The following is a 12,711-nucleotide window of genomic DNA, read 5'->3' as shown; positions in this document are numbered from 1 at the left end:
CTAGCTCCTCCCCCTTCCGCTAGCTCCTCCCCCTTCTGCTAGCTCCTCCCCCTTCCTTCTTTAAGATGCTGAGAGAGTTCAATATATAAATTGTAAGTTTGCGAGCAGGGCCCTCACTCCTCCTGTAACGGATAAAATGTCTTACATTGTATTGTTTTTATTGTCTGTACAGGTCCTTACTTAATTGGAAAGTGCTGCAGAATATGTTGGTGCTATGGTAGAATAATCATTTTTATTTATATGTGCAGAGATGTTTCAGTTTTCACATTCACCACATGAGGGCAGCAGAGTACTATGCACAGAATAAGGTCAGACATAACAGTACCTGCATATTACATGTGCTGACTAATGAAAGATACTGCCACTTGCACTGGTATGGCTGACATCAGTCTGTACGTGCGCCCGATAATGTCTGTGAGGGCGTATCTGTGCCCTGTTCCTCAGTCTCCTCTCGCTCTCCCTCTGAGCGCTGGTAAATAGGTGATGGTATCAGGGGGAACAATGTCTACCTAGAACTGCACCCTTGGTCTGGGCCAACTACGCCATCTTGTGGTAAGGGACAGTACCAATTAGTGAAGCGCTGCTAAGGGGCCATGTGTTTCTGAGTCGGGTCTCACAGTCTGGGGCCCATTCGTAACAGGACAATGGCAGACAAGGTCCTCTGGTCTCCCACCTCAGCTCAAGTGAGGCCACAACTCTGAGCATCGCGTAGGCCATGCTAATGGAGCTCAGCCAAACTCATCTGAAAATGGCCCATAAGCTTCTTGTAAACAAGAGGAGTCACACTGATGGCCCTCCATGCCGGCATGAGCCCTCTGTGCAGCTCGGAGACCCTTGGACACATACGCACCCAATGGCTGCCAGACATGCCCCCCCTACACAACACTTATTTTGTAAAGCATTCTGACTTTGCAGCGTTTTCCCACAACACTATATCAGCGCTGGTCCCAGGTGTTGGCAGCTCCATTCTCACATAGGTGGCACTGGCAGAAGGAGATCCTGGACCAATGCAAATATGACAACTTTTCCATACTATTATGCTCTAGTTAATAAAAAAAGGTAAGTTTCATCCATTTTTACTTTTAAACATAATAAAGCAACTTTTTCTTCTCAAGTTGGAGAAATAATGTTTCCTATAATGTCTCCAATTCCATTCCCAGCAGTTCTGCGCTCTCCAGCGCTTCTTTGCGCCTCCCCAGACGTAGTAAGCCGCGCGCCTGACTTTCCTGGACGTCGCTCCTCATTGCGGTGTTTGCCAGCGGTATAAGTGCAGAGCAGTCGCTGGACACATTAAACGCCTTCTGAAAGGGAAGAAAGAGAACGGCCATTATCCTTCCTAAAAGAAAGGGATGTTGGCAGAAGTCTTTTCAGATGGTTTAGCAAAGTCTTTTGGATTTATGGGCAAAGTCTTTCCTACAAAACTGCAGAACTGATTTCTTGCAATTCTGCGAGTCTGATCATTCTATAAGAAAATCAACTAAGTGACAAATATATTGTTTTATTATAGTTCTGTGAGTACAAATCATTCCATAACCTTGGGTTCACCCTGGTATTACACACAAAGCTAATGGTTGGCTGCTGTAAGGGGTTGTGGGGTCAGTGTGTAACTGCAGACTTATAAACCCTCCAGCGCAGAGACTGTGCACTGTGCGGAGTCGCTGGTTTCTGACCCGGGGACGGCGGGGATATATGCATTATACATACTCCCGGGCAGAACCCGACTAGTGGGCGCAGCTCCGCTCCAGAGGGGACTTGTACACACCAGTCTTCTGATTTGGAAGTGACAGTCAGTTTTTTGCTCTTTGTATATGGTCTCTCTGACCGAGCGCTCCACCCTCCAGCCTGTGGCGGATTTAATTGCAGCAGGATCCTAGCTACCCATAAATGCAGGCTTTAGCCTAGCAGAGGATTCACATTACATCAGTTCCCAGCAAACCGCAAAGTGCCTTGTCGTTGGCTGCTGGGTTTGCATGAATTGGCCAAATTATGAGCTAAACATCTCCATTTTTTCTTATTATCTAAAGCAGTAATGACATTCAAATTCCATGTATTTCATGTTTCCATGCTTTAGCACTACAGAGTGCTACTTTGTCTTTATATCATGTGGCTTCTGCCACAGAAACAGCACGGCCATGCCAGCCACACATCTCCTGGATGCTCACTATGGTTATAGTGATATACTGTACTGCTGCTCCCAGGGCTGCCATTGCTGGCCCTACACTGGAGTCTCTGGGCAATGGGGGGCCAGTGAAGGGATTGACAGAGAGGAGAGGCGGGGGACACGCGGATTAGTCGGGCAGCAGAGTTTAGGATGGATTGGAGGTGTGCGAGTGGTAGAAGGGAGGCCACAGAGCAAGAGGTTGCAGTAGTCAAGGCAGGAGATGATGAGGGCGTGCACTAGTGTTTTTGCAGATTCGTGGTTGAGGAATGTGCGGATCCGGGAGATATTTTTTGAGTTGGAGTCGGAAGGAAGTGGAAAGGGCTTGGATATGTGGCTTAAAGGAGAGGTTAGAGTCCAGGGTTACCCTGAGGCAGCGGGCTTGCGGGACTAGGGAGATTGGGCAGCCATTGACTTTAATGGATAGGTCAGTTGGGGGGGGTTGAGTGAGACGGTGGAAAAATGATGAATTCAGTTTTGTCTAAGTTAAGTTTTAGAAACCTGTCAGAGAAGAAGGATAAAATAGCGGACAGACATTGTGGGATTTTGGTTAGTAGGGAGGAGAAATCGGATCCAGAGAGGTAGATCTGTGTGTCATCAGCATAGAGGTGATACTGAAAGCCATGTGACCCTATGAGCTGTCCCAGGCCGATGGTGTAGACGGAGAAGAGCAGGGGTCCTAGGACTGAACCTTGGGGGACACTGACAGATAGGGGGCGAGATAAGGAGGTGGTGTGTGAGTGGCAGACACTGAATGTCCGGTCAGTTAGGTATGAAGAGATCCAAGATTGGGCCAAGTCCGTGATGCCAAGAGATGAGAGTCTGTAGTAAGAGGGAATGGTCGACTGTGTCAAAGGCAGATGACAGGTCCAGGAGGAGGAGGACAGAGTAGTGTTGCTTGGATTTGGCAGTTAGTAGGTTGTTGGTGACTTAAGTCAGGGAAGTTTCAGTGGAGTGGTGCGGTCGGAAGCCAGATTGGAGGTGGTCAAAGAGGAGAGGTGGGAGGACAGTTCAGAATGGACGTGTTGTTCCAGTAGTTTTGAGGCATAGGGGAGAAGTGATATGCGGCGATAGCTAGACAGAGAGGATGGGTCAAGGGATGGCTTTTTGAGGATGGGTGTGATCGAGGCATGTTTGAAGCATGAGGGGAAGACACCAGTTGTTAGTGACAGGTTGAAAAGGTGGGTTAGGGTTGGGATGAGAATAGTGTTAAGGTTAGGGATGAGGTGGGACGGGACTGGGTCAAGTTTGCAGGTGGTGAGGTGTGATTTGGAGAGTAAAGAGGAGAGTTGATTGTCTGTAATGGTGGAGAAGCTGGTTTTGGAGGAGGATGGTTGAGTAGGTGTGAGGAGGGGCTGTGGGGACTTTAGTCAAAAGATTTGTCTGATGGTGTCAACCTTCTGCTTGAAGAATGTGGCAAAGTCTTCGGCTGAGATGAGAGGAGATGAAGGAGGCGCTGGGGGACGGAGGAGAGAACTGAAAGTTTTGAATAGCTGTTTAGGGTTGTGAGACAGGGATGATATGAGAGATGAGAAGTATGTTTGTTTTGCTGCAGTAAGTGTGGACTTGAAGGTAGTGAGGGACTGTTAGAATGCAATGAAGTGCTCGTTGGAGTGGGACCTTTTCCATTTTCACTCAGCAACCCTGGAGGCCCTTCGCAGTTCTTTAGTCAGGTTGGTGTGCCAGGGTGGCCGGTTGAAAGGGTCGAGCTGTGATAAGTGTGAGGGGGCGACCGATTTGAGAGCTGCAGCTATTGAGGTGTTATATAAAGTGGCAGCAGCATTTGCATTGTGTAATGAACTTATGCCTGTGAGAGGGAGAAGGGATTCAGAGATTGAGTGTAGGTCAAGGTGTTTGAGATTTCTGTGAGGGTGTGCAAGTTTGTGGAGTGTGGCTTGTGTACCTGGAGAGGAGAGGTAAGAGAATGTAAGTTGTGGTCAGAAAGAGGGAGAGGTGAGCTTGAGAGGTTAGATAGGGAACAGAGGAGGGTGAAGATGAGGTCCAGTGTGTGGCCATCTTTGTGAGTGGGGGCTGAAGACCATTGAGCAAGGCTGAAGGAGGAAGTGAGGAATAGAAGCTTCGAGACAGATGAGTGGGAAGTGTCAATGGGGATGTTGAAGTCACCCATGATGATAGTGGGGATGTCATCGGAAAGGAAATTAAGCAGCCAGGTGTTGAAGTGGTCAAAGAAGGTGGTGGCTAGTCCTGGGGAGCAGTAAACGACGGCCAGTTGGAGGGGGGAGTAGATGAGCACACAGCGTACTTCAAAGGAGGGGAGAGTAATGGAGGGTGGCAGTGGGATATGGGTGAAGGAGCAGTTGCCTGACAGGAGAAAACCTACTCCTCCACCATGCTTGAAATTGGAGCGGGGTGTGTGAGAAAGATGGAATCCACCGTACGAAAGTGCAGCTGGGGACGCCGTGTCAGAGGTGGTGAGCCAGGTATCGGTGATGCCGATGAAGGAGAGTTTGTTAGTAATGAAAAGCTCATGGATGTAGGAAAGTTTGTTGCACACGGAGCGAGCATTGCATAGAGCTCCTGTTAGTGGGACTGGGGAGGCGGGGGCTGGGCGGATGGGAATAAGGTTAAAAGGGTTGCGAGAGTTTGTGACAGATCGTGGATAGGAGGTGGAAGTGACTATATGACAGAAATACCCAACAGTGACAGCATTCTAAAAACTGCACCCCTCAAGGTGCTCAAAACAGCATTCAAGAAGTTTATTAACCCTTCAGGTGCTTCACAGGAATTTTTGGAATATGGAAGAAAAAAATGAACATTTAACATTTTTCACAAAAATGATCTTTTAGCCCCAAATTTTTTATTTTCACAAGGGTAAGAGGAGAAAATGGACCCTAAAACTTGTTGTGCAATTTCTCCAGAGTACGCCGATACCTGATATGTGGGGAAAAACCACTGTTTGCGCGCACGGCAGGGTTCAGAAGGGAAGGAGCACTGTGTGACTTTTTGAACGCAAAATTGGCTGGAATCGAGAGCGGACGCCATGTCGCATTTGGAGTGCCCCTGATGCACCTAAACAGTGGACATCCCCCACAAGTGACCCCATTTTGGAAACTAGACCCCCCCAAGGATTTTATCAAGGGGTTGTTGTAGATTGGCTCACTTGGTTGCATATAGTGGTACACAGGAACATTGTCTATTTAAATCTTCTGCTGGGTTTATTAAGAATGCTGCATAAACCACAGCACAGATAGCAAAAACAAACACGGCCTTCCTGGCCTAACAGGAAAAACAAAACATAATGTATGGCACAGTCCTTGTTGCTACGAGTAACCACCAGCTTCAGGAACAAACAACTCAAGGTTTGTCTTTCCTTCACATGACAAAACAGCTCAGAGCTTTCACCTCCAAACCCACCCTACACACAAATGCTCTAAAAGGCTGGGATTTTATCCTCTGACCTCCTTCCTTTCTACAGGTGTTTAACCACCTTAGAACTAAAGATGGCTGAGTAACCCCTTCGTGTGCTGGAACCTTTTTCCTATATTTAATTACTGGAGCTCCTAATCTCAGTGCTACACATCTTCCCTCCAGTACTTTGCCAGTGACTTTGTCACAGGGTATAGTGAACATTTTGAACGCAGAGGTACGACACAGAACACAGAGTTTGATAACATTATGTCATCATATTGAATATGTTGTCATTAGTCTTAAGCGCAAGTGCTCGCTACTTGAGTTTGCATCAGGTACTCAGGTATGAAACAAGTATCGCGGGGGCTCGAGTGACATGCTCAAGTCCCCGCCTCGCATGTTTCACGGTTTCTAGATACTCAAAAAAACAACAAAAAACAACATGCAGGGATTGCCGATGCATAGCAGGCAATCCCCATGTGTTTTTTTCTTTTGGCTGTATAACAGCCGTGAAACATATGGGGCAGAGACTCGAGCATGTCACTTGAGCACCTGCGATACTCAGTGCATACCCGGCACCCGATGCATACTCAAGTAGCGAGCACTTGCGCTCAAGACTAGTCACCATATCGTCATCATTTTTTTTTTCTTTACTTTTGAAAAAATCCCAACCTCAACACAACCCTAACCCTAAAACAACCCTAAGGCCAGGGCCCCATTATCAGTATTGGGTCAGTATTGTTTCTCAGGAGTGGGAGACAAAACCAGGAGAGGAACAATCAGAGAAAAGGTAGAATAGAAACAAGTCACCAACTCTGCATTTATCACCCACTCCTGGTTTTGGTTCCCACTCCTGAGAAAAGATACTGACCGAATACTGATAATGAGGCCGTGGTCTAACCGTAACTCTAATGCTAGAGCTTATTTTCTACGCTGTTCCTCGTGTGGTATAAGTGATTAGACGACTTTATTCTTCGGGTTGGTGCGATTACAACGATACCAGATTCATATTCATAAAAGACGCTTTTTTTGTAAAGACTAGTTTTTGCATCCCCATATTTTGATAGCTATAATTTTTCCATATTTCGGCCGAGAGAGTCATGTAAGGGCTTGTTTTTTGCGGGACAAGTTGATGGTTTTATTGGTATCATTTTCGGGCACGTGACATTTTTTGATCGCTTTCTACTCCTATTTTTGGGAGGCAGAACAAACAAAAACCAACAATTCAGGAATTGTTTTTTTTCACTTTTTTTACGCTGTTCCATGTGTGGTAAAATTGATAAGGTCGCTTTATTCTTCGGGTCAGTACATTTACTGCTATACTACATCTATATAGTTTTTTTAGGTTTTGGCGCTTTTACACAATAAAAATGCATCTGAATTGATGATATTTCGCCAACGAGGAATTGGTCTTCACATTCCAGGTTCTGTTCTTCATACTTATCTGAATAAATACCAGTGACAGGCTGCTGGATATTCATACAAGAGCTTTTTTGATATAGAGGTTTTTAAAATTAGTGGTTCCTCTCAATCCTTATATATTTATTATTGTTATAAAGAAATTATATACACATTTTTTATTGTTCATATATGCACTGTAGCACTTTCATTAGTGTATGGAAAGTATGATCAATTGTTATTCACTTTGTGTCGTTTACTTTTAGTTCACAATCATATAAAGTACAGACCAAAAGTTTGGACACACCTTCTCATTTAAAGATTTTTCTGTATTTTCATGACTATGAAAATTGTACATTCACACTGAAGGCATCAAAACTATGAATTAACACATGTGGAATTATATACTTAACAAAAAAGTGTGAAACAACTGAAAATATGTCTTATATTCTAGGTTCTTCATAGTAGCCACCTTTTGCTTTGATGACTGCTTTGCACACTCTTGGCATTCTCTTGATGAGCTTCATCTTTTGGTCTGTACTGTATATCTATAGTAAATCTAGCAGTAATACCATTCAGGAGATATAGATATACATGTATACACTCATTTTGTGAATAACTTTTTGTGCAGCACCACAGCAGCAGGTATACAGGTATAGGGAGCTCACATCTAATGATAGTGTTACAGTGATATTATAGCTGGGCCTTAACGGGAATCTGTCAGCAGGTTTTGCTATGTAATCTGACAGCAGCATGATGTAGGGACAGAGACCCTGATTCCAGCGATGTGCCACTTACTGGGTGCAGCAATTGTGATAGAATCACACTTTTCTCTGTAGCAGAGCTCAGATGTTGAGCCCTGTATAACCCCGAACACACCATTGATTGGCAGCTTTCTATGTACACTGTATATTGACAGAAAGCCGCTAACCAGTGATGGCGGTGTGGTTGGACTAGGAGACACGAGACACCTAGTCTTGTAGTGATAACGTCCTGCTGATAAAATACTGATTGTATTAAAACAGCAAAACACACCCAGTAATTGACACATCACTGGAATCAGACTCTCTACCCTTAACCTGCTGAAAGATTAAGAATAACTGGTTCCCGAGAACCATCGAAAATCTACTTCACAGTCAGGATCCAGCACCCGCTCAATAGTGCACATTTTCATCAGGCAGGTGTCGTCAGGGCACCTACGAGATCTGCAGCAGTCGTACAGCTGTATTACACAGTCCCGCTGCTGGAGGAGCTATTCCTGATCCTGACAGGTTAACCCCTTATACCCTACCGTCAGTAGCAACCACAGCATCTAGATGGTTTGGACAGAAGGAGAGGGAGATACGATTACGGTGCAGATGAGTTTCTATAGAAGTTGGGGTCCTAACAGTGACCCCCATGACTGACATCTTACTGCTCCTATTAGACCTTGACTGAAGAAAGGTCTATTAGGACACCGGTCAAAGTAATGTCACCTGCTCTGCAGCTATTAGAAATACCTAGGTCTGATTACTTTCCCATTTGCAAAATGTGATTTTGCGCTGCACCTACAGCAGCACTGTTTTCCCATCATCATCAGTGACAGGACCTCCAGCCTTTCCTGAGATTGATCAGTGGAGGAAGAAGCTTTCAGGTCCTTCTTCCACCATTCAGTTCACCCGTATGTCTCTGCTAACAGCTGATTGGACTGGTTAGTGCCACCAGCTGTGACATGCCACTGCCGCCTTGCACTGTGTGCGGGCACAGGAGGCTGAAGGAGGAGGGTCTGGCAGAAACTGGGTGTGGTGTTAGTTGTGACTTCATGACTAGTCTCCGAACAGAACACGAAAAGACTAGTCAGGATGTGACCAGGTCCTCCAAAATCAGGAGTGAGGCTGGTCACATGCTGAAGTATAGTATGTAGGCAACGGTGCAGAATGCTGACAGTGAGTATATTACAAGGGGGCAGCATTCTGCAACTTAGACACACACATTGAAAAGTATAAAAGCTCGGACAACCCCTTTAAAGAGGTATTCCTATTTTGGTAACACACACCATACACTTTTTGCACGTAATGGTCCTAAGCCCAGAAGTAGCAGAATTCTCTACACTTGTCTCCATTAGTAGCAATGATATCACTCGATGCCTCGTAGTCCTCCAGCTGAGAAATTGTCATTTCTCATTACACAAAACTTCATTTATGGACATCTATGGTGATTTCTATGCCTGTGTGGATTGGATTGGCTGTTACCGACATCTGGTGAGAATTTCATGGCAATAGCACCTTTAGAAATATATTTACTGATGACAGCTTCTCTCAGAAGAAAAGGATTGGGCATGCTGCTATCCAATATGCCTGATCTTTCCTTCGCAGACATGAAGAAACACCATACATGTTGGGTGGTGAATATGAGCAGGCTTGGTCCACATCCACCCAGTGAGTGTGAGCATTGTTACCGGGAGTTCACACTAATAAATCGCTTGTGCATTTGCAATGTGATCTACGAGCAGAGATTCATGGCTGACCCTATGATTCCCGCTGCAGGTTTAGGCTCTGTGCACACAGCGCCTTTATCAGGCCGGTACGCTCCACAACCCGTCTGAAGAACAACCACCCAATAAATAGATAGAATGACCATATACCCTGCAATGTAATCCGCCTCGCTGTGCACATGGTCAGTCCTTTAACCGTTTCACGTTTATGAAGAGGCCACACGGTTAGAAGTGACCGCTCCGTTCTCCAGGCGGTTTCTGCTCGGAGTTCTCCCTGTCTCGGTTTCTGCAGCTTCTTTCTGTAGTAAAGCTGAGCGGGTCGCCGGCATCTACAAGACGTGGTGCGCACAGACCCTTATACTTATATCCAGAACACTGAGGACCACGGGAGCATTTTTCTTGCACACGTGAAGATCACGGAGGTGTGAATGAGACCCCACTCGTATCCAAGGTGCGGAGCTCCGAACAGTCATCGTTTCTGGGGCGTCACCGGCAGATCTCTTCTAGGAGATCACAGTGGATCTGGAGATCTCCAGCATTTCTCCATCTTTATGTCTCACTATATTGTGGCTGATATCAGCGACTCCACCCTTATAAATGTACAGAGGCCACAGGTGCAACACACCTGACCCCCTGACCACAACACCCCGGACCCCCTGACCACCAGGGCACAACACCCCAGACCCCCTGACCACCAGGCGGTCACTATGGGGGCTAATAGACTATGTTACTGGCGGAGAAAAGGATTTCTATAGAATCAGTAGGAAACACCCTGAAGGTTTCTCTTTGCGGCTTTTCTCCAGGATTTTCCTCACCCGTCATTTATCGCTTCTCATTATTGCCAGAATCCCAGTGGGTGAGGACGATCCCGGACAGCGCCCTCAATAGTGAAGTGCACCGAGGAACGCTGCAGACAATCAGTAGCTATAGATCGGCTGCAGACATCACATTCTATATGTAGGTATGGGCTGAGTGTGGGATGGAAATACTGAACAGCCCCTGCTGATCCCCCCCTAGTCCTCCATGCTGCTGGTCGGGTCCCACCAGGCTCCTTTCCCAGTACTGTTGGCATGTGACTGCTGCAGCCAATTCAGTGGCCATACCTGCTACCACCACTACTTGAATGGGAAAGGCACGAGCCAACAATGGAAGAAGAGAAGAAAGTAGCGGGGACCCGGTCAGCAGGACGGAGGAATGGAGGGGGGGTGGATATCAGCAGCACGGAGGAATGGAGGGGGTATATCAGCAGCAGCACAGAGGAATGAAGGGGGGGGTATCAGCAGCACGGAGGAATGGAGGGGGGGATATCAGCAGCACGGAGGAATGGAGGGGGGATATCAGCAGCAGCACGGAGGAATGGAGGGGGGATATCAGCAGCAGCACGGAGGAATGGAGGGGGGAATATCAGCAGCAGCACGGAGGAATGGAGGGGGGATATCAGCAGCAGCACGGAGGAATGGAGGGGGAGATATCAGCAGCAGCACGAAGGAATAGAGGGGGGATAGCAGCAGCACGGAGGAATGGAAGGGGGGATAGCAGCAGCACGGAGGAATGGAGGGGGGGTATCAGCAGCACGGAGGAATGGAGGGGGGATAGCAGCAGCAAGGAGGAATGGAGGGGGGGATAGCAGCAGCACGGAGGAATGGAGGGGGGATAGCAGCAGCACGGAGGAATGGAGGGGGGGATAGCAGCAGCACGGAGGAATGGAGGGGGGGATAGCAGCAGCACGGAGGAATGGAGGGGGGGGATAGAAGCAGCACGGAGGAATGGAGGGGGGGATATCAGCAGCACGGAGGAATGGAAGGGGGATATCAGCAGGGCGGAGGACTGAGGGGAGGGAGATCAGCAGCACGGAGGACTGTGGAGGGGGGGGATCAGCAGGAGAGAAGGCGATGGGGAATATCTCATAGCACACTGGGACCTCACCAACACTAACATTAACGGCAGAAAATACCGTTGATAAAATATTCAGTTATCAGAAAATAATATAATAACATTGATACCCATCACTGGAGTGGACGTCCTTATGTGCCACGGCCACCGGGCCAGGAGGAACAGCAGGAGGGTCCTTCACCTCCTCGTGTCTATTACTCAGGGGCTACTCACATCTTATAGGGTCACATTGTAACCCGGAATATTAGGATCACAATGGCACAGAGCGACGCTGCAGCTAATCCCTGGTATATAACGATCACAATGGCACAGAGCGACGCTGCAGCTAATCCCTGGTATATAACGATCACAATGGCATAGAGCGACGCTGCAGCTAATCCCTGGTATATAACGATCACAATGGCACATAGCGACACTGCAGCTAATCCCTGGTATATAACGATCACAATGGCACAGAGCAACGCTGCAGCTAATCCCTGGTATATAACGATCGCAATGGCACAGAGCGACGCTGCAGCTAATCCCTGGTATATAACTATCACAATGGCACAGAGCGACACTGCAGCTAATCCCTGGTATATAACGATCACAATGGCACAGAGCGACGCTGCAGATAATCCCTGGTATATAACATCACAATGGCACAGAGCGACACTGCAGCTAATCCCTGGTATATAACGATCACAATGGCACATAGCGACGCTGCAGCTAATCCCTGGTATATAATGATCACAATGGAACATAGCGACGCTGCAGCTAATCACTAGGACTTGGTTACAATCCGCTTCTTACAGCCAATCCCAGCTGTAGAATACTGGCAGATCAGCAGGTGATCGAGTCTCCCAGGGCACAGTGAGCGGCACAAGTCTCCTGGGCACTGGCAGCGTTACCAGGGCAGGTGCCAGTCTCACCCCATCACCCCAGACACCACACACTATGGGCATCACCTCCTGCCAGCTTCCCTGGCACTGCTGCGCCCCCATCTGACCAGTATGTGCCCACATCACACAGGACCCATCACCTGCTGCCAGTCCCGGATGCCATCGCCTCTGCCAGCAGCAATCAGCAGCCGGAGGCTTCTCAGCCCGGGACATGGGCTGCGGGCACGGGGCTGCTACTTACCTGAGCCCGCAGCAGCGGCCGGTGATGGATGGAGGCAGCGGTCAGGCTCTCCCCGGCTCCCTGACAGGAGGGGCGGCTCACTGACAGGATCTCTCCGCGGAGTGTGGAGGAGACAAGGCGGCTGTGATCTCTGCTGCCCACAATCCCCAGCGTTATATCAGACTGCAAGAGCAGAGGAGAGCAACATTCCAGCCTGGAAAAGTCTGCCGCCACCTAGTGGCCAGCGACTGCACCCAGCAATTGTAATGGAAGCAACAGCAGAGATGCCCCTCCACCTAGTGGCCAGCGACTTCACCTG

At 47.9% G+C, this 12,711-nt stretch overlaps 1 long non-coding RNA gene across 1 annotated transcript in view; it reads right to left on the bottom strand.

Annotated features, from left to right (window-relative positions):
• Nucleotides 1–472: 472 nt before the first annotated feature.
• The window catches only part of LOC141176493 (uncharacterized), a 45,322-nt gene continuing 33,083 nt past the window's right edge, over nt 473–12,711 (bottom strand). Inside the window, exon 3 of the long non-coding RNA XR_012253174.1 lies at nt 473–1,301. This is a non-coding gene — a long non-coding RNA (uncharacterized lncRNA). The remainder of the gene's footprint in view (nt 1,302–12,711) is intronic.

Source organism: Phyllobates terribilis, unplaced genomic scaffold (genome assembly GCF_046119375.1).
Source record: "Phyllobates terribilis strain yellow unplaced genomic scaffold, ASM4611937v1 Scaffold_27__1_contigs__length_16484149, whole genome shotgun sequence".
NCBI lineage: Eukaryota > Metazoa > Chordata > Amphibia > Anura > Dendrobatidae > Phyllobates > Phyllobates terribilis.
Note: the sequence above shows the minus strand (reverse complement) of the source record. Positions and strands in the feature narration are given on the sequence as shown.